Source organism: Triticum aestivum, chromosome 3B (assembly GCF_018294505.1).
Source record: "Triticum aestivum cultivar Chinese Spring chromosome 3B, IWGSC CS RefSeq v2.1, whole genome shotgun sequence".
Classification (NCBI taxonomy): Eukaryota; Viridiplantae; Streptophyta; class Magnoliopsida; order Poales; family Poaceae; genus Triticum; species Triticum aestivum.
The window spans coordinates 452,828,995-452,851,426 of NC_057801.1; positions in this window are offsets into that span (position 1 = coordinate 452,828,995).

A 22,432-nucleotide genomic window follows, 5' to 3' on the forward strand; every position below is an offset into this window, starting at 1 on the left:
TGGAAATTTCAGCTTCAGGTATCTTTCTTTTATTAGTAATAATATCCTTCATATACTTAGCATAAGGATTTGTTTTGAGCACATCAGTTAATCGCATACGCAAAAAGACGGGTCTAATCATTTCAGCAAAGCGCTCAAAATCCTCATCATCCTTTTTCTTGGATGGTTTCGGAGGAAAAGGCATGGGTTTCTGAACCCATGGTTCCCTTTCTTTACCATGTTTCCTAGCAACGAAGTCTCTTTTATCATAACGTTGATTCTTTGATTGTGGGTTATCAAGATCAACAGCAGGTTCAACTTCTACATCATTATCATTACTAGGTTGAGCATCAACATGAACATTATCATTAACATTATCACTAGGTTCATGTTCATCACCTGATTGTGTTTTAGCATCAGAAATAGAGATATCATTTGGATTCTCAGGTGGTTCAGCGATAGGTTCACTAGAAGTTTGTAAAGTCCTATCATTTTTCTTTTTCTTCCTTTTAGAAGAACTAGGTACATCGATATTGTTTCTCTGAGAATCTTGCTCGATTCTCTTACAGTGGCCTTCAGGATACAAAGGTTCCTGAGGCATTCTACCAGTTCTAGTAGCCACTCTAACAACATAATCATTTTTCTTACTATTCATTTCATCAAGCACTTCTTTCTGAGCCTTAAGTACTTGTTCTACTTGAGTGGTAACCATAGAAGCATGCTTGCTAAAAAGTTTAAGTTCACCTCTAATATCAGCCATATGATCACCCAAGCGTTTAATCATAAAGATATTCTATTTTAATTGTCTACCAAAATAAGCATTAAAGTCATCTTGCTTAAACATAAAGTCATCAAACTCATCCAAGCACTGACTAGCAATTTTAGTAGGAGGAACTTCAGCTTTATCATATCTATAGAGAGAATTTACCTTTACTACCTGTGTCGGGATATCGGGAGGTTCTTCATTAAATAAGTAATTGAGATCATATACTTATTCAATAGGCGGTAAATTAAGACCATGTATTTCTTCAATAGGAGGTAAATTCTTAACATCTTCAGCTTTAATACCTTTTTCTTTCATAGATTTCTTTGCCTCTTGCATATCTTCGGGACTGAGAAATAGAACACCTCTCTTCTTCGGAGTTGGTTTAGGAATAGGCTCAGTAATTGGCTCAGGAACTGGCGCGGGAGGTAGCTCGGGAGGTGCCCAATTATTTTCATTTGCCAACATATTATTCAATAGAATTTCAGCGTCATCCGGTGTTCTTTCCCTGAAAAGAGAACCAGCACAACTATCCAGGTAATCTCTGGAAGCATCAGTTAGTCCATTATAAAAGATATCAAATATTTCAGGTTTCTTAAGAGGATGATCAGGCAAAGCATTAAGTAACTTGAGAAGCCTCCCCCAAGCTTGTGGGAGACTCTCTTCTTCAATTTGCACAAAATTGTATATTTCCCTCAAAGCAGCTTGTTTCTTATGAGCAGGGAAATATTTAGCAGAGAAGTAATAAATCATATCCTGGGGACTTTGCACACAACCAGGATCAAGAGAATTATACCATATCTTAGCATCACCCTTTAATGAGAACGGAAATATCTTAAGTAAATAAAGGTAGCGCGATCTCTCATTGTTAGTAAACAGGGCAGCTATATCATTTAACTTAGTAAGATGTGCCACAACAGTTTCAAATTCATAGTCATAAAAAGGATCAGATTCAACCAAAGTAATTATATCTGGATCAATAGAAAAATCATAATAATCCTGATCAGGAACACAGATAGGTGAAGTAGAAAAAGCAGGGCCGGGTTTCATTCTATCTCTAGAAGATTCTTTACTCCATTTAACTAGCAACCTCTTAAGTTCACGTCTATCCTGGCAAGCAAGAATAGCTGCTGAAGATTCAGCATCAAAAAGATAACCCTCAAGGATAGCAGGCATAGGTTCATCATCACTAACATCATCGTGTTAAGGTTCAATATTTCTCTTTCTCTAGACCTAGTAATTTGCTCATCAAGAAATTCACCAAGTGGCACAGTAGTATCAAGCATAGAAGTAGTTTCATCATAAGTATCGTGCATAGCAGAACTGGCAACATCAATAACATGCGACATATCAGAATTCATAGCAGTAGTAGGTTTAGGTGTCGCAAACTTACTCATAACAGAAGGAGAATCTAGTGCAAGGCTAGATGGCAATCCCTTACCTCCCCTCGTAGTTGAGGGCAAAATAGTAGTTCGATCATCTTTCAAGTTCTTCATAGTGTCCAGCAGATATAAATCCCAAGTGACTCAAAGAATAGAGCTATGCTCCCCGGCAACGGCGCCAGAAAATAGTCTTGATAACCCACAAGTATAGGGGATCGCAACAGTTTTCAAGGGTAGAGTATTCAACCCAAATTTATTGATTTGACACAAGGGGAGCCAAAGAATATTCTCAAGTATTAGCAGCTGAGTTGTCAATTCAACCACACCTAGAAACTTAGTATCTGCAGCAAAGTGTTTAGTAGCAAAGTAATATGATAGTGGTGGTAACGGTAACAAAAGTAAAGACATCAAAAGTAATGTTTTTGGTATTTTGTAGTGATTGTAACAGTAGCAACGGAAAAGTAAATAAGTGTAAACCAGTATATGGAAAACTCGTAGGCACCGTATTAGCGATGGATAATTATGCCGGATGTGGTTCATCATGTAGCAGTCATAACATAGGGTGACATAGAACTAGCTCCAGTTCATCAATGTGATGTAGGCATGTATTCCGTATATAGACATATGTGCTTATGGAAAAGAACTTGCATGACATATTTTGTCCTACCCTCCCGTGGCAGCGGGGTCCTATTGGAAACTAAGGGATATTAAGGCCTCCTTTTAATAGAGAACCGGAACAAAGCATTAGCACATAGTGAATACATGAACTCCTCAAACTATGGTCATCACCGGGAGTGGTCCCGATTATTGTCACTTCGGGGTTGCCGGATCATAACACATAGTAGGTGACTATAGACTTGCAAGATAGGATCTAGAACACACATATATTCATGAAAACATAATAGGTTCAGATCTAAAATCATGGAACTCGGGCCCTAGTGACAAGCATTAAGCATAGCAAAGTCATAGCAACATCAATCTCAGAACATAATGGATACTAGGGATCAAATCCTAACAAAACTAACTCGATTACATGATAAATCTCATCCAACCCATCACTGTCCAGCAAGCCTACGATGCAATTACTCACGCACAGTGGTGAGCATCATGAAATTGGTGGTGGAGGATGGTTGATGATGACGACGGCGACGAATCCCCCTCTCCGGAGCCCCGAACAGACTCCAGATCAGCCCTCCTGAGAGAGATTAGGGCTTGGCGGCGGCTCCGTATCATAAAACGCGATGATTTCTTCTCTCTGGTTTTTTCTCCCCGAAAGCCAATATATGGAGTTGGAGTTGGCATCGGAGGGCCACCAGGGGGCCCACGAGGTAGGGGGCGCGCCCAGGGGGGCGCCCCCACCCTCGTGAGCAGGGTGTGGGCCCCCTGGTCTTCATCTTCTGCGAGGATTTTTCTTTATTTTTTCTAAGGTGTTCCGTGGAGTTTTAGGACATTCCGAGGATTTTTATTTTCTGCACAAAAAACAACACCATGGCAGTTCTGCAGAAAACAGCATCAGTCCGGGTTAGTTCCATTCAAATCATACAAGTTAGAGTCCAAAACAAGGGCAAAAGTGTTTGGAAAAGTAGATACGATGGAGACGTATCATGAGCCAACTCCACCGGTGACCTCTGTCCATCAAGAGGCATCGGATAGATTGCTGGAAACACTGCGAGGCGCTTCCATTGTTGAAGAACACCGTACCCTTATGGGTACGGTGATTGAGAAGATCCAGTCCACGAAAAGCGGACTGACCGAAGCATGTACGAGCCTTCTAACAGGCTTTGAGGTAAGCAACGCAATTATAAAAAGAATGTCATAGTATAGACAGTATCCCCTGATGCTCTGTCCGATGTTCGTAAAGAAAAGCCGAACAAAGTATCAAATAATTTTCGCAGGAGTCTAATCTAATATGTCTATGTGAACAAGCAGGTGTCGCTGCTAGCTGCGTTCGCCCATACTGCGGAAGTCTCCGGGCTGAAGCAGAGTCTGAAGTAGGTCGAGGAAGAGCTCGGTCGCGTGAAGAAGCAGCTCGAGGACAGTCAAGGTATGAAGTAACCTTGTACATATTTAGGAAGGATGAGTGATTCGTGATGACCAAAGTGCCATGAAATTTATTAGGGGCAACGACCAAAGTAGAGGCCCTCAAGAAGGCGCTGGCCGCGGCCGATGACAAGGCGGACAAGGATCGGTCCGCACGCGAAAAGCAGGAGGCCCAGGATAATGAGGTACAGCAAGAGCTCCAGGACGCCCTCAAGAAGTGCGACTCGTTTGAGCGCAACTTTAGGGAGCAAGAGTCCAAGCTTGCCAAGGCCCGCCAGAGCACAAGATGCCCGGGCCGAAGCCAGGGCCCCCTCCAAGAAATCCAGGCGGCCAAGATGATCACGGTGGGTAAGGCTTTCATTATGCAGAGCAGATATGTGAAGGAAAGGTTCCTTTTACTTACCAGAATTTGGAGCTCTCTAGGGGCGTTTGTGGATCTTCCGTGCAGCGTGTCAGACGCTGCGGAATTCTATCAAGCCAAAGAGGGGAGCTCTACGGAGAACCTGTTCTAGTCGCAATACCTTGGACCAGAACATCTGGTGCCCTTTAGTGATCAGCTGAAACAGCTGGTCGAGCTGCATAGGGTGGCCGAACTAGCCATGAAGGATTTGATAATCCGGCTATGGCCTGCCAAAGCCATTCCCAGCAGCTACTTTAGACTCGTGAAGCGGCTCGTTAGTGCCTGCCCTTGGCTTGAAGCCATCGAGCGGTCGGTTTGTATCAAAGGTGCGTGAATGGCTTTTGCCCGCGCCAAGATGCATTGGGTGAAGATGGATGCCACGAAGCTGATGACCGAGGGGCCGCCTGAGGGCAAGGAGCACCGTAGACCCCAACTCTATTTTGATAGTGTCCTGGAGAGATCCCGCCTTCTGGCGGAGCAATGTGCTAAGGATATCATATTCCCATGAATGCACTCATGTTATCATGTCCTGTAATATCAAATAGATCCGTTATGTAATATAATGTCTGTTATTTAAAATTTTACCTCCTGTGCGGCCGTTTTATTAAATTTGAGAGTTGGCTAGTCGTCGGCTTTTGCCCCCATGTAGGTAGTACGGGGGTGTTCAGAATAAATCTAAACACTCTTTACTCCATAGTTTGGTCCTTAAAGGAGGTGTTTAGCACAACGAACAAGGCAATCAGACTATATGGCTTTATCACGCTCACTTAGCCATAGGAGTTTGACAACAAAAATTTAGGCGCAGCCCCTAGTGTTCAGAAGTCCGGACTTGGGATGCTGTAAACACCTGATCGGATAAAAACGGATCCCTCGCATAATGCGGAAAAAATCTCTAAGGATTTGAAACCTCTCGAACAGCTGACCAGCTCTCGCTGCATCATGACAGTAAATTTTCGGCTTCCTCTACTGAGGTGCTGGTCCGGAAGAACCGGGACACAATTGCAGTAGTTCTACCTTTACTACCCTAGCCGATATAGCGGAACGTAAGGTAGTAAGCACAGGAGCCGGGCAACCCAACTATTGACCAAAGACATGATTCGGAGCCGATGCATATAATGCTATAAGTTTGGGGTGCCGAACTGTACTATAAAAGTGTTCGGACTTTATTGCCGTATTGCGGGGTATGATGAAGCCCCTGGTGAATTAAGGCGTACCAGAATATACAAGGGCAATTGATAAGAATATAATGAAAAGGAAAAAATCAAGTAATAACTGACGATGCAAATATTGAGCCGCAAATTATTTTCCATTGTAATTTGATTAATACGTGAAGGCGTACTGGTACAAGTAATGCGATAAGCAAATAAGGCTATTTGACATGCCATGAGCAAGGGCGAGCTGCGTGCGGGTTTTTAAAACAGGTATAACGATCGTTAGCAGAGACCACCTAGGGGTTCCCTTGTACGTCAAAGCTCCTTGCCTTATTGGTGTATCCGTCCCGTGATAGGTTTGATGATCAGGTTATCAGAAAAGTCTCGAGAAGAGAAACCTAAACGAAAAAGAAAAGGTAAAGTTATGCGGGTCCAGGAGCGGTTGAGCCACATTACAAACCGCGGTCTAGCTGTTCCTCCGTCCATGCCCATGGTATTTTGAGTGCGTAGTTATGTACGTGCGGTACGAGCATCGCCGCCTTGTTGGGACTGGGACGGAGGCCGAATTGCTAGTCAACCTCTGGACGAGCTGGACTATCCTGCTGCAGAGTAGTCCGGACTCGCTTGACGGTGTCTGATAGCTTGGATGTTGAATTGTGGTTATGCCTGAAAAGGCCGCTCTGTACTTTTGTTACAAGGGCCGCAGTGTGCTCCTCGGTATGGAGAAAGCATTCCGTGTTTCCATTGACTGTTATAACACCGTGTGGTCTGGGCATCTTGAGCTTGAGGTAAGTGTAGTGCGGTACCACATTGAATCGAGCAAATGCGGTTCGTCCGAGTAGTGCGTGATAGCCACTGCGGAAGGGGACGATATCGAAGATCAACTCTTCGCTTGGGAAATTATCTGGGGATCCAAAGACCACTTCCAGTGTGATTGAGCCTGTACAGCAGGCCTCTACACCTGGTATGCCACCTTTAAAGGTGGTTTTTGTGGGTTTGATCCTTGAGGGATCGATACCCATTTTGCGCACTATATCCTGATAGAGCAGGTTCAGGTTGCTGCCGCCATCCATGAGGACTTGCATAAGGTAGAATCCATCAATGATAGGGTCAAGAACAAGTGCAGCTGAACCGCCATGACAGATACTGGTCGGATGGTCCCTGCGATCAAAGGTGATCGGACAGGACGACCATGGGTTGAACTTTTGGGCGACTGGTCCCATCACGTAGACATCTCTGAGTGCACGCTTGCGCTCCCTCTTGGGGATATGGGTGGCGTATATCATGTTCATCGTTTTGACTGAGGGGGGGGGATTCTTTTGTCCCCCTGTCTTCGGTGGCCGGGGTTCCTCGTCATCGTCATTGCTTTGCGACCCCTTCTTATTGTTCCCGGTATTTAACTTGCCGGCCTGTTTAAAAACCCAACATTCTCTATTGGTATGATTGCCTGGTTTATCAGGAGTGCCATGGATTTGGCATGGACGATCGAGTATGCGGTCCAAACTGGACGGGCCCGGATTGTTTCTCTTAAATGGCTTCTTCCGCTGACCGGACTTAGAGCCACTGAATCCGGCGTTGACCGCCGTGTCTTCGTTGTTGTCACCGTTGTTTCGACGCATACGTCTATTGCGTCGGGGCTTGCCGTTGCTGTTTCTAGCTTCAGAAGTGCCAGGTTCGCTTATATTGTTGTTGATATGGGCTTGCCAGCTATCTTCGCCCACACAGAAGCGGGTCATGAGTGACGTAAGGCCTAACATGGACTTCATTTTTCCTGGCCGAGGTGTCTGGCCAGCCATTCGTCGCGGATGCTGTGCTTAAGGGCTGCTAGGGCTTTGGCATTCGGACAGTCGACGATCGGGTTCTTTTCAGTTAAGAACCTAGTCCAAAATTTCCTGGCTGACTGTCCGGGCTGTTGTATTATGTGACTTAGGTCATCGGCATCCGGAGGTCAGACATATGTGCCTAGTAAGTTGTCGAGGAAGGCGTCCTCCAAGTCCTCCCAGCTGCCAATGGAATTTTCGGGCAGACTGTTCAACCAGTACCTAGCTGGTCCCTTGAGTTTGAGCGGGAGGTATTTGATGGCGTGAAGATCATCACCGCGGGCCATATGAATATGGAGAAGGAAGTCCTCAATCCATACTGCAGGGTCTGTTGTGCCATCATATGATTCGATGTTCACGGGTTTAAACCCTTTTGGGAAATAATGTTCCATTACATCATCAGTGAAGCAAAGGGGGTGTGCGACACCTCTATATCGGTCCAAGTCGTGACATAGCTCGGATGGAGTTCGTCTGTGGTTTTCGGCCCGGACGTGATTATGTTTGTCACGTTCAGCTGGATGGCCATCGTCGCGCATTGGGGCACGCCCCCATGATCCATAGATTGATCTTGTCTGACCTGCTCTGTTTTCCAAGTCATTCCGCAGGTCATGTGTATATCCCCGAGCTATTGTATTTATGTTTGTTCGGCGAGGTAATGCGAGCTGGTGTTCGGCTCGAGATGCCGCTTTGTCCCGACCACGTGGTGGTTGGTCAGCCGCATTGTACCTTGGTAGGACGGGCTCCAGCGCCTCGTCATCGAACTATGGTAATAGTTTGCGCTTCGGGTAGCTTTTGGTTGGGCGCTCGAGGCCATATTCCTCGGCTGCCAGGACATCAGTCCATCTTTCATTGAGCAGATCTTGATCAGCTTGAAGCTGCTGCTGCTTCTGTTGCAGGCTCCTTGTAGTTGCTATTAGCCGGTGCTTAAAGCACTCCTGCTCGGCGGGCTCCTCAGGCACGATAAATTCTTCGTCGCCGAGGCTCACCTTGTCCTCGGAGAGCGGAAGGTAATTACTGTCCTTCACGTCTTCATTCGTGTCCTGTTCATCAGGGCTAGCTTTCCCATCTTCCTGTTCGTCCTGTTTGGAGGTTGGCTCAACGGGGTCTTCATTGTCTTCGGCACCGTCCGGAGTATTGTTTTCTCCTGTGACGGTGTTGCTGTTTTTACTACGGCATGGCTTAGAGCGGCGCCGCTGACGCCGATGCTTTGGCTGTATCTCAGGAGGTTTATCCTTGACTGGATTTTCATTGTCGCCGTTGTTTTCTTTGGGTGTATCCACCATGTATATGTTGTACAAGGAGGTGGCTGTCCAACGCCCTGTATGTGGTGGTTCCTGCTCCTCTCCGGCATCGTCGTCCATACCATCGATGTCTTCGGAGTCATAATCAAGCATGTCGGTTAAGTCGTCGACAATGGCTATAAAGTGGGTGGTGGGTGGGAAACAAAGTTCTTTGTCATCCACTTCCCATTCGAGCCGGAGATAGTTCGGCCGAGTGTCCCCCGACAAGGAGAGGGATTTTAATGAGTTTAACACGTCGCCAAAAGGCGAGTGCTGGAAGATGTCCGCATATTTGAACTCCAAGATCGGCGCCCAATCAGGTTCGATGGACGTGGATGCACGCGGTCCAAAACCCATGGCCGGAGACAAGTCCGAGGTTCCGGTGACACAAGCCCAGCTCGATGTTGGGTCTGTGTGCGGCTCGAGCGCTGTTGAGTCTACGGCTTCCGCAGCAGGGTTAAGCCTTCCGTCTTCGGATGAGGAGGTCTGCTCCGGATCTAGGGCCAGAGCGATCATAGGCTCTATCTCCTGAGCACGGCCAAATGATAGATCTAGGTCATGTTCATCGTGGTGGCAGGTGACAACTGTCATGGGCTCAGATCTGTCGAAGATCAAGTCTCCACGGATATCAGCCACAAAATTCAGGCTTCCAAATCTGACTTGATGGCTAGGGGCATAGCTATCAATCTTCTCTAAATGGCCAAGCGAGTTGGCCCGTAGTGAAGCCACCGAATACGAAGATCTGTCTGGGGAGGAAGATCTCCCCCTGGACTCCATTGTTGTAGATGATTGATGGAGCCATCAAGCCTTCTGGTGACGACGCAACGAAAATCTCAATGAAAGCACCAATGTCGGTGTCAAAACTAGCGGATCTCGGGTACACTACTGGAAACTAGGAATTTGCCATCAGCCAGCTCTTTGCCATCTGCCAGCTGATGGCAAAGAACGTCTTTGCCATATGCTTATAAAAAACAGATGGCAAAGAACTGACAGACGGCAAAGAACATGGTTGCCATCAGCCAATTCTTTGCCATCTGCTAGTGGATGGCAAATAATCTTTGCCATCTGCCAGCAGATGGCAAAGAGGTGGGTAGGGTCCAGTGCTGTAACGGCCTATCAACCCACCTCTTTGCCATCTGCCAGCAGATGGCAAAGAATCTTTTCCGTCTGCTGGCAGATGGCAAAGAAGTGGGTGGGGCCCAATGGATGACGGCGTTGTAACGGCCCAGTAGCCCCACCTCTTTGCCATCTGCCAGCCGCTGGCTGATGGCAAAGATATAGGCCTTTGCCATCCGCTGGCTGATGGCAAAGAGGTCGGACTATTTCCTCCCCTCTCTTCTTCTAAAAAAAATTCTCCTCCCCTCTCTCCCAGCCCGGCCCCACCCCTCTCTCTCTCTCTCCCAGCCCGGACCCACCCCTCTCTCTCTCCCCACCTCACCCACCCACCACCGTTGTCTAAAAAAAACCCACCCACCACCGCACCCGCGTGCTCCAGCCCCGCGTCCGGACGACGCCCAGCACCGCCGCCGGCCCGCCACCGCCCAGCATCGCCGCCGGCCCGCCCCTCCCCGCCACCGCAGCCCTCCCCCACCCCTCCCCGCCACTGCAGCCCGCCCCTGCGCCTGTCCCTCCACCGTTCCAGGCCGTGGCGCCGCCCCCTCCCCGTGGCCCTCCCGGCCACCGCGGCCCTCCCGGCCACCGCGGCGTGCCCCGCGGCCCTCCCCGCCACCGCAGCCCGCCCCTCCACTGAGCCAGGCCGCGGCGCCGGCCCCTTCCCGCGGCCCTCCCTGCCACGGCGCCATCCAACGCAGATTATCTGGTACTTTTCTTTGTCAATTCTTGTGCTAATATGGACTATAATTTCTAGGGGATTTTGATAGCAAGGTGTTGCAAAAACAAAAGTATTGAAAAATTATAGTATTTTAGCCAACCGGTGCAAGATACCACAGTTTTGGCATATCAAAGTATTTTGCAGTATTGGGAATACTGTGGCCTGTTTGGCTGGTGCTTAATTTATGCAGCAACGTAATTAGCTAACTAGCTAGCCAGTTGATAGCAGCTACAAACACGCATGTTCCTAGCTAGTTGCAATCACTCCACTGTTTGGTTGATCAGAGTTGATTAGTTGGCTATGGACACTCGTGTGTTGTGGCCGGCACAGATAGACAAAAATCACACGAGCAAGAAGAGCAGCAACTCAGCTTTGCAGAGTAGCAAGCTTGAGTCCAGCAGGATTTGATTGCCCCATTAATCTCAGCTACCGTGGCAGGGATAGAGGGGGGCCGGCATGGAAGAGGCAGTGTACGACAACTTGACGAGCTGCCAACATACAGTGTACTACTCCAGCCAGCGCAGCAGAGGCAAAGATCAGCACTTAGGGGCAGTAGGTTGGAGACGGACCGCACTGTCGTGGCATAGCGAGATCCAGCAGAACAATGGGAGAATGAAGGAGGCGCAACAGCGGCTTGGAGCAAGGAAGAAGATAACAACGACCCTTTCTTTCGCGAGCTCTGTTTTAAAAAAGAGGTTGAGGGTTCTTTTTTATACAGGGATAATACCATGGTTTTGCAAATAATGCAGTATTAAAAACATAGTTTCTAGTGGCAGCCAAACACCTCGTTGTAATTAAAACTATGGTAATCTGAAAAACTGTAGTATTCTCAGAATACTTTAAAAATACTAAGCTAACAAACGGGGCCTAAGTCTCTTCGCGGTCAGGACGCAGCTTCACGTGTAGCTCTAGCCAAGAAGACAGTTGATCCAGTCCTAGTCCTGGTCACTTCACGTGTAGCTCTAGCCAAGAAGACTCGAACATGGCATACTGCAGTTGTAGGTATAGGTGTGTTTGCATTGAGTCTCTCGTAGCTCGTATGCCTGTTCTGTATGTGATCAAAAGAAGTTGATGAACTGAAAGCAAGGTTTATAGTGTTAAAAATCTGCTGAAATATGCAACAAAATTGATCATCGTGTTGGGAAAGGTGTGTTTGCGTCGAGTCTCTCCTTTTCCAATTTTGAGTTTCTCATGTCCATGTTCAGACTTGCAGAGGTCGGGGTCTTCCCCCTTTTCAAAAAAAATGTTCAGACTTGTGGTTCAGGTTTAGTTGAAACCGGGTGACAGTCTAGCCCGACCCATTTTTTAGAAATAGAAAGCATACAGTCGTCGGGGTGGGTTTTTTTGGACATACAAGTGTCCTCTATTTATTTTTCAGGAAATGTGAATGATACCGAATTGGAAAACAATCAAGTACTAAATAGACACTCCCTATTTATTTGTGAATTATGAGTTAGGTCATATATTTTCCAATTTTGTTATGAAAAACATCATATATATTTGCGTTGATCGGGTGGATTTAAATGTGCAGTTGTTTCATCGCTGTGAGGGTCTGGTGTTCAACGACCTCCCCGTGCGTTCGACGAGCTCTGCCCCTGCGTTCGTGGGTGAGAACAAATGACATCTCCTCCTCTCCCCCTTCATTTGCTCTGTTCCGGTCTTCGTGCCGATGAAACTTGCTAGCTATAGGTGTATTCAATCATCAGTCTGCGTGACCACTATGCGTCTCCCGTTCGAAAGGGTTACATCTATAAATATGCATTCATTTGCATATTTATAACCGTAATTCTTTCGAATTGTCCAACGTTATCCATGGATAACCCGAGTATGTGTAGATTGGGTTCGTTTTCCCATATGCTTTGCTCCGGATCCGATGCAGAATTTCGTCAGTGCCTCTCTATTGTTCTTCGGGTACACGTCCTCTCTGCTTATTGCCGAGACGTGTATCAGGAGAACAGCGGGGAGGTGCTGCTGAAATTTTGTGTCGGATCCGGAGCAAAGCATGGGAAAACGAACCCAATCTACACATACTCGGGTGGGATTAGGACCTATCTTTACCTATTAGCGTCTAGGTTGCATGGACGTAATAAAACTGAGAAACTCTATTAACTGATGAATATGGTTTGCTGAGTTATGTATGTATTTCTTGTGTGTCCAGTAGCTAGGCAAGATGAGTGATCATGCGTGGATGTACACCGGTCACCCCAGTCAAAAAGACATGACCCCTGAATGGATGACAAAAACCAAGGGGTTTATCAGAGCCGCATTTGCAAATGGACAGAAAACAACCTGGTGCCCCTGTGTCGAGTGCGACAACTATCGTAAGATGTCAGAGTTTGAAATGATCAAACACTTGTCGAAGTGGGGTTTTACGCCCGGTTATACGATGTGGACATTTCATGGTGAGTCTGCCCAATGTTCCAGAGCTGAGGAGGGACGGCGTCGCACCGACGAGCATGGTACCGGGATGGAAGACATGGTGCAAGACTTTGATGATGCTCGGGATTCGAACGATGAGATGGAGGAATCTGCAAAGGCCTTCAATGATATGTTGGAGTCTTCGAAGCGTCCTCTCCACGAGCACACCGAGCTTTGTCAGCTGGATGCCATCGCACAAGTAATGGCTCTGAAGGCTCAATTCAACTTGGGCAGAGAATCCTATGACGCGATAGTGACACTATTTGGACGCTTTCTACCCAAAGGCCATATAATGCCTGCAAACCTATACCAGTCGGACAAAATCCTCCGTGTACTTAAGATGCCCTATGAGAAGATAGATGCCTGTGAGAAAGGATGTGCCTTATTTAGGCTCCAGTATGCGGACTTGAACTATTATCCCATTTGCTAGTCTTCCAGGTATGTTGAGGTAGACAATGGTATGGGTGAGAAGAGTCAGACCAAAATCCCCATTAACGTTCTTCGGTATATGCCAATCATACCAAGACTTCAACATCTATTCATGGTCGAAGAGACGGCCAGACAGATGACATGGCACAAATTGGGCAAAAGAACCGAACGGGATGCAGATGGGAATCTGATGATGGTACACACATCGGATGGTGTTGCATGGAAACACTTCGATGCATTGCATGATGAAAAAGCGGCAGATCCAAGGAATCCTCGAGTAACTGTTAGCACGGATGGGTTCAATGTGTTTGGTATGATGGCAGCCCAATACAGTTGTTGGCCTGTATTTGTCATTCCACTCAATCTCACCCCGGACAGATTATGCAAAGAAAGAGCATTTTCCTGATGTTGATAATTCCGGGGCCCAACTATCCGGGGAAGAATATGAATGTGTACATGCAGCCGCTTAAGGAGGAACTCCAAGAAGCTTGGGATAATGGGATCAAGACATACGACGCCGCTACAAAAAAAACTTCCTAATGCGTGTGTGGTACATGTACTCGATGCATGACTTGCCGGCGTATGCGCTATTCGTTGGCTGGTGTGTGCATGGAAGGTTCCCGTGCCCCACATGCAAGGCAGCTCTTGAGTTTCGTCGGCTGCAGGTGGGTGGCAAGTTTTCTTGCTTCGACATGCATAGACAGTTCCTGGATCCTCAACATAAGTTCAGAAAAGACAAGAAGAACTTCATCAAAGGTAGAGATGTCAAAAACTCTGCACCACCTGCATTGACAGGCCAACAAACCCTGGATCAGTTAAACGCTCTCGAGCCGGATCCAGAGCGTCCAGGGTATTTCAAGGGGTAGCTCAAAAATGACATAATAAGCTTAATTAGCTCCAAAATGACATATTTAACCTAGTATAGCTCTAAAATGACCTATACTTAGCATTTTCCTCCAAAATGACTTAATATGCTTAGCTAGCTCAAAAATGACCTATTTAACCTAGGATAGCTCTAAAATGACCTATGCTTAGCATCTTTTCCTCCAAAATGACTTAATATGCTTAGCTAGCTCTAAAATGATATAATATGCTTAAGAAATGACATATTTTAGGTCCTAAATGACTTCATATGCTTAGCTAGCTCCAAAATGACATAATAACCTTACTTAGCTTCAAAATGACCTATTCAACCTAGGCTAGCTCTAAAATGACCTATACTTAGCATTTTTTCCTCCAAAATGACTTAATATGCTTAGCTAGCTCAAAAATTACATAATAAGCTTAATTAGCTCCAAAATGACCTATTTAACCTAGGATAGCTCTGAAATGACCTATACTTAGCATTTTTTCCTCCAAAAGGACTTAATATGCTTAGCTAGCTTAAAAATGACCTATACTTAGAATCTTTTCCTCCAAAATTAGTTAATATGCTTAACTAGCTCTAAAATGACATAATATGCTTAAGAAATGACATAGTTTACCTCCTAAATGACTTCACATGCTTAGCTAGCTCCAAAATGACATAGTAACCTTACTTAGCTCCAAAATGACCTATTTAACCTAGGCTAGCTCTAAAATGACCTATACTTAGCATTTTTTTCCTCCTAAATGACTCAATATGCTTAGCTAGCTCAAAAATGACATAATAAGCTTAATTAGCTCCAAAATGACATATTTAACCTAGGATAGCTCTAAAATGACCTATACTTAGCATTTTTCCTCCAAAATGACTTAATATGCTTAGCTAGCTTAAAAATGACCTATTTAACCTAGGATAGCTCTAAAATGACCTATATTTAGCATCTTTTCCTCCAAAATGACTTAATATGCTTAGCTAGCTCTAAAATGATATAATATGCTTAAGAAATGACATATTTTAGGTCCTAAATGACTTCATATGCTTAGCTAGCTCCAAAATGACATAATAACCTTACTTAGCTTCAAAATGACCTATTCAACCTAGGCTAGCTCTAAAATGACCTATACTTAGCATTTTTTCTTCCAAAATGACTTAATATGCTTAGCTAGCTCAAAATTACATAATAAGCTTAATTAGCTCCAAAATGACCTATTTAACCTAGGATAGCTCTAAAATTACCTATACTTAGCATTTTTTCCTCCAAAATGACTTAATATGCTTAGCTAGCTTAAAAATGACCTATTTAACCTAGGATAGCTCTAAAATGACATATACTTAGCATCTTTTCCTCCAAAATGACTTAATATGCTTAACTAGCTCTAAAATGACATAATATGCTTAAGAAATGACATATTTTAGCTCCTAAATGACTTATATGCTTAGCTAGCTCCAAAATGACATAATAACCTTACTTAGCTCCAAAATGACATATTTAACGTGGGATAGCTCTAAAATGACCTATACTTAGCATTTTTCCTCCAAAATGACTCAATATGTTTAGCTAGCTCAAAAATTACATAATAAGCTTAATTAGCTCCAAAATGAGCTATTTAACCTAGGATAGCTCTAAAATGACCTATACTTAGCATTTTTTTCCTCCAAAATGACTTAATATGCTTAGCTAGATTAAAAATGACCTATTTAACCTAGGATAGCTCTAAAATGACCTATACTTAGCATATTTTCCTCCAAAATTACATAATAAGCTTAATTAGCTCCAAAATGACCTATTTAACCTAGGATAGCTCTAAAATTACCTATACTTAGCATTTTTTTTCCTCCAAAATGACTTAATATGCTTAGCTAGCTTAAAAATGACCTATTTAACCTAGGATAGCTCTAAAATGACATATACTTAGCATCTTTTCCTCCAAAATGACTTAATATGCTTAACTAGCTCTAAAATGACATAATATGCTTAAGAAATGACATATTTTAGCTCCTAAATGACTTATATGCTTAGCTAGCTCCAAAATGACATAATAACCTTACTTAGCTCCAAAATGACATATTTAACCTGGGATAGCTCTAAAATGACCTATACTTAGCATTTTTTCCTCCAAAATGACTCAATATGTTTAGCTAGCTCAAAAATTACATAATAAGCTTAATTAGCTCCAAAATGAGCTATTTAACCTAGGATAGCTCTAAAATGACCTATACTTAGCATTTTTTCCTCCAAAATGACTTAATATGCTTAGCTAGCTTAAAAATGACCTATTTAATCTAGGATAGCTCTAAAATGACCTATACTTAGCATATTTTCCTCCAAAATGACTTAATATGCTTAGCTAACTCTAAAATGACATAATATGCTTAAGAAATGACATATTTTAGCTCCTAAATGACTTCACATGCTTAGCTAGCTCCAAATTGACATAATAACCTTACTTAGCTCTAGAATGACCTTCGCATATTTTACACCAAAATGACTTAGTATGCTTAGCTAGCTCAAAAATGACATAATAACCATACTTAGCTCCAAGATGACCTATTTTACAGATATAAGTTGCATCATAATAATCTTCACATTTTAGTTGCTTCATAATAATCTTCTTCTTCTAGTCTTCTTCTTCTAACTTTCTTCTTTCCCATTTTACAGATTTGCTTAAGATCACGGAAGCTTGGGTTGATGGAGTGCTTGTATTTAGTTTTTGTTTTGACCTTGTGAAACTTGCTACCTATGGATGAAACTGTGTAATATTGATGAAACTATGTATATGTACGGATGAAACTTGCTACTATTGGTAACATGTGTTGGATACATATGTGTTCATGACTATTGTTAATATGTGTTGAATATGCTATATTGGTCATATAAATATATTTGTGTTTGATTTCTGTGAAAATGAATTGATATAAGAAAAAACAAAATTAAATGGGGCAATATAGTCACTTTGCCATCTGCTGGCAGATGGCAAAGAGCTTTGCCATCAGCTGGCAAATGGCAAAGAGGCCACGTGTCATCTACATATAAAATTTGGGCTGGCCTATTTGGGCTCTTTGCCATCTGACAGTAGATGGCAAACCTATTTGCCATCTGTTGACAGACAGCAAAGCATGCAGCCTTTGCCATCTGCTGGCAGACGGCAAATAGCCTGCAGCCTTTGCCATCTGCTGGCAGACGGCAAAGAGCCTGCAGCCTTTGCCATCTACTGGCAGATGGCAAAGTATGCCGTTAGCCTTCTAACGGGGCTAACCCCGTTAAGAGGCTTTGCCATCTCCCAGCAGACGGCAAAGAAGCCTTTACCGGCAGGGTTTCAGACAAACTGTTTGTCATCTGCTGGCAGATGGCAAAGCCTTTGCCATCCACCGACCATGCCTTTGCCATCTGCCATGGCAGATGGCAAAGTGCCAGATTCCAGTAGTGGTAGGGGGTCCCGAACTGTGCGTCTAAGGCTAATGGTAATAGGAGGCGGGGGACACAATGTTTACCCAGGTTCAGGCCCTCTCTATGGAGGCAATACCCTACTTCCTGCTTGATTGATCTTGATGAATATGAGTATTACAAGAGTTGATTTACCACGAGATCGTAATGGCTAAACCCTAGAAGTCTGGCCTATGAGATTATGATTGTTGTCCTACGGACTAAACCCTCCGGTTTATATAGACACCGGAGGGGGCTAGGGTTACACAAAGTCGGTTACATAGAAAGGAATGTACATATCTGAATTGCCAAGCTTGCCTTCCACGCAAAGGAGAGTCTCATCCGGACACGAGAAGAAGTCTTCTATCTTGTATCTTCATAGCCCAACTATCCGGCCCAAGTATATAGTCCGGCTGTCCGAGGACCCCTTAGTCCAGGACTCCCTCACAAATGCACACGATCAATATCATAGACTCATGGGAAGATATCACAACTATACCTGGCCATGGGTTACCCAGCCCGGCCGGCCCGACCCGACCTAGCCAGAAAAAGCCTGACCCAGCCCAACCCGATGTTGCCCGTGGGCCCGGCCTAAGCCTGAGTTTTGAGCCCGGAGCACACATCGTGTCGGGCCTGGCTTAGCATTTTCGCATTTTAAGGATGGGGCCCGACCCGAGGCCCAAGGCCCAGTGGGTTTTATCACTTTTGGGTCGGGCTTGGGCCCAAAAACTAGGCCCGACGGCCGGGCCAGGCCAGGCTCGGGCCTAGGTTTTCTGCCTCGGGCTTTAGTAGGCTCGGCCCGAAGCCCGGCCTGGCCTGATAGATGGCCAGGTATAATCACAACATAACTCTAGACACAAATTAAAATAATACAAGCTTTACATTACAAGCCAGGGGCCTGGAGGGCTTGAACACATAAGCTCGAATACACAAGAGTCAACGGAAGCAACAATATCTAAGTACATACATAAGTAAACAAGTCTGCCTTAAGAAGGCTAACATAGCAATGATAATTGGATCAAAAAGGCGCAGGCCTCCTGCCTGGGAGCCTCCTAACTATTCCTAGTCATCGATGGTCTCCACGTAGTAGTAGGCTTCGTCGGGGTAGTAGTAGTCGTCGGCGGGCTCAGCTGGCTCCTGGGCTCTGTCATCTAATCGCTGCAATCGGGTAGAGGAGAAAAGGGGTAGCAAAGCAACCGTGACTGCTCATCCAAAGTACTCGCAAGACTTATATCAGATATATACTAAGTATGCATCGGTATCAAAGGAATGGGGCTATATCTTTGCACTAGACTGCAAAAATCCCAGAATAGAGGGGAAGGCCTAGCCTATCAAAGAGTAGAATCTTGCAGTGTCTTGGAGCATTAGAAGAGTGCAGATTAGCATAACATAAGTAATAAGTATGGTGTACTAATGCCCAGAGATCCTTCCTCGACTCCCTGCGAGAAAGCAATCCCCAAGCCATCATATCCATTTAGTGTCTCCAGTATCCAGTTCTAGTTATAATAGATTGGGATACAACTCCGAGCATCCTTTACCTTGGACACGACTATTCTACTATATATACTTCCCTGCATGGGTGCACCAACTTACCCAACACACTCTATTAGCTTTGGCCGGACACACTTTTCTTGGTCATGCTCGGTCTCGGCTAATTGGCACACTGTAGTCCTACCTAGGCTCAACAGAGAGGCCAGCACACCGGTCTACATCCTAAATGGGAAGGGGTCTTGGGCCAATCATCCTTTGCAATCCTGCGTGTTGTGAACGCCACCTAGAGCATACCCTAATACAGGCACAGGTGGTTCCCGTCCAACCAGGCACGCGCCGTTAAACTGCTGACATCAGTGAGCTTTCAAAAGAATCGTACGACGCCGAGTTCCCAAACTTATTTCCGTGTGCTGGTTAGTGCGAAAAGTCCAGAAGCCTACTCAGATCACATATATGCAAACCCGTTAGTGTCTTGGGAGCACGTGGAGACTGCTACTTGTGAGTTGCGTTGGGATTTCCTCGAAGAGGAGAGGATGATGTAGTATAGTAGAGATAAGTATTTACCTCAGTTATGAAACCAAGGTTATCAATCCAGTAGAAGAACCAAGCAACACTATGTAAACAACACCTACACATTAACAACAAATACTTGCAACCCAACGAATAGAGGGGTTGTCAATCCCTCAAAGGTTATGGGCAAGATTAAAAGATATAGTTTTTGATAGATAGATCTGATCAAAAATACAAAATAAAATAAATAAAAGAAAATTGCAGCAAGGTTTTTTCGGTTTTAATATATGATAGAAAATAGACCCGGGGGCCATAGTTTTCACTAGAGGCTTCTCTCGAGAAAATAGCATACGGTGGGTAGAAAAAATACTCTTGGGAAATTGATAGAAAAGCAAATAATTATGACAATATCCAAGGCAATGATCATGTATGTAGGCATCACGCACAAGATTAGCAGATCGAAATGATTCAACATCTACTACTATTACTCCACACATCGGTCGCTATCTAGCATGCATCTGGTGTATTAAGTTCATGAAAGAACAGAGTAATGCCTTAAGAAAGATGACAAGATAACTCACGGATGAAATAAATCCCATCTTGTTACCCTTAATAGCAATGATTCATGCGTGTCATGTCTCTTTTGTCACCGAGATTGAGCACCGCAAGATCAAACCTATCACAAAGCACCCCTTCCCATGGCAAGATAAATCAATCTAGTTGGCCAAACCAAACCAATAAATCGAAGAAGAAATACGAGGCTATAACAATCATGCATAAAAGAATTCAAAGAAAACTCAAATAATATTGATGGATAGATCTAATCATAAACTCACAATTCATAGGATCCCAACAAACACACCGCAAAAAGCCATTACATCAAATAGATCTCCAAGAACACCGAGGAGAACACTGTATTGAAGATCAAACGAGAGAAGAAGCCATCTAACTACTAACTATGGACCTGTAGGTCTATGGTAAGCTACTCATGCATCATCGGAGGGGCAGCGAGGATGATGAAGAACCTCTCCGTGATTGTTTCCCCTCCGGTAGAGTGCCGAAAAAGGATTCTAGATGGGATCTCGTGGTTCCAGAACTTGCGGTGACGGAAAAAAATTCGTGGACTCCCTGGTAGGTTTTGTGATATTAGCGTATTTATAGAGGCTGAGCTAGGCCAAATGGAAGCTCGTAGGCCCCACTACCCACCAGGGTGCGCTAGAGGCCCCTGGCATGCTCTGGTATTTAGTGGGCCACTCCTTCTTCTTCTCATGGCCTCCAGAAGCTTCCGGTGTCTCTTATTGCCAGAAAAAAATCTCAAAAAAGTTTCATGGCATTTGGACTTCGTTTGGTATCGATATTCTGCAAAGTCAAAAACAAGCAAAAAACAGCAACTGGCAATGGGCACTAAGTTAATAGGTTAGTCCCAAAAATGATATAAAGTTGCTTGTAAATGTATATAAAACATCCAAAATTGATAATATAATAGCATGGAACAATAAAAAATTATAGATATGTTGGAGATGTATCAAGCATCCCCAAGCTTAATTCCTGCTCATCCTCGAGTAGGTAAATGATAAAAATGAATTTTTTGATGTGGAATGCTACCTAACATATTCATCATATATTATTTTCTTTGTAGCATGAACATTTGGACTTGAATGATTCAAAGCAATAGTCTATAATTTGACATGAAAACACCAATACTCAAGCATATGAACAAGCAACTATGTCTTTCAAATTATCAACGCCTAAACAAAGTTATCCCTGGCCCATTATGCTCAATCATTGGTCCATTCATGAAACACACTTAGAATTAACTACATCCAATACACAAGTATGACAATAGTGTTGTTGGGGAACGAAGCATGAAAATCAAAACTTTTCCTATGAACACCCAAGATATATCTAGGAGAAGCAAAGCAACGGGAGGGAAAAGTGTGTCTATGTACCCTCATAGGCCCAAAGTGGAAGCGTATATAACGCGGTTGACGTAGTCGCACTCTTCGCGATCCGATCACGATCCAACCGATCTAGTGCCAAACGGACAACACCTCCGAGTTTAGCACACGTGTGGCTCTATGACATCTCCTCCTCCTTGATCTAGCAAGAGAAGGCGGAGAAGTAGATGGGATCACAACCAGCACGATGGCGTGGTGGTGATGGTTTTTATGGAGCAACGGCAGCGCGTGGTGGAACTACGCCGAGAGGGAGAGACGGGCAACAGCTAAGGCCAATGTGTTGGGGTGCCTGCATGTGCACCCTCCCTTATATTTGTATGCGCGGGAGGGCTGGGAGGCCAGCCCTACTCCTAATAGGAGTTGGCGCCAAGGGGGAGAGTAATTGGACTCCAAGTTCAATCCTATTCCTACTAGGACTCCCGTTTTTCCCTTCCCTAGCCGCGTGGGCTTTTGAGGACTTGGTGCGCCTGGCCCAATAAGGCCAGGGCGCCTCTCCTCAGCCCATGCCAGCCCTTGGGATGTGGTGGACCCACATGTGGACTTCCGGACCCCTCCGGAATCCTCCAGAAGCTTCTGGAAGCTTCCCGGTATAATACCGAAAAAACTGCACCTTTTTCTAGAACCCAAAATAGGACTTCCCATATATAAATATTTACCTCTTGACCATTCTGAGACTCGTGACGTCTGGGAT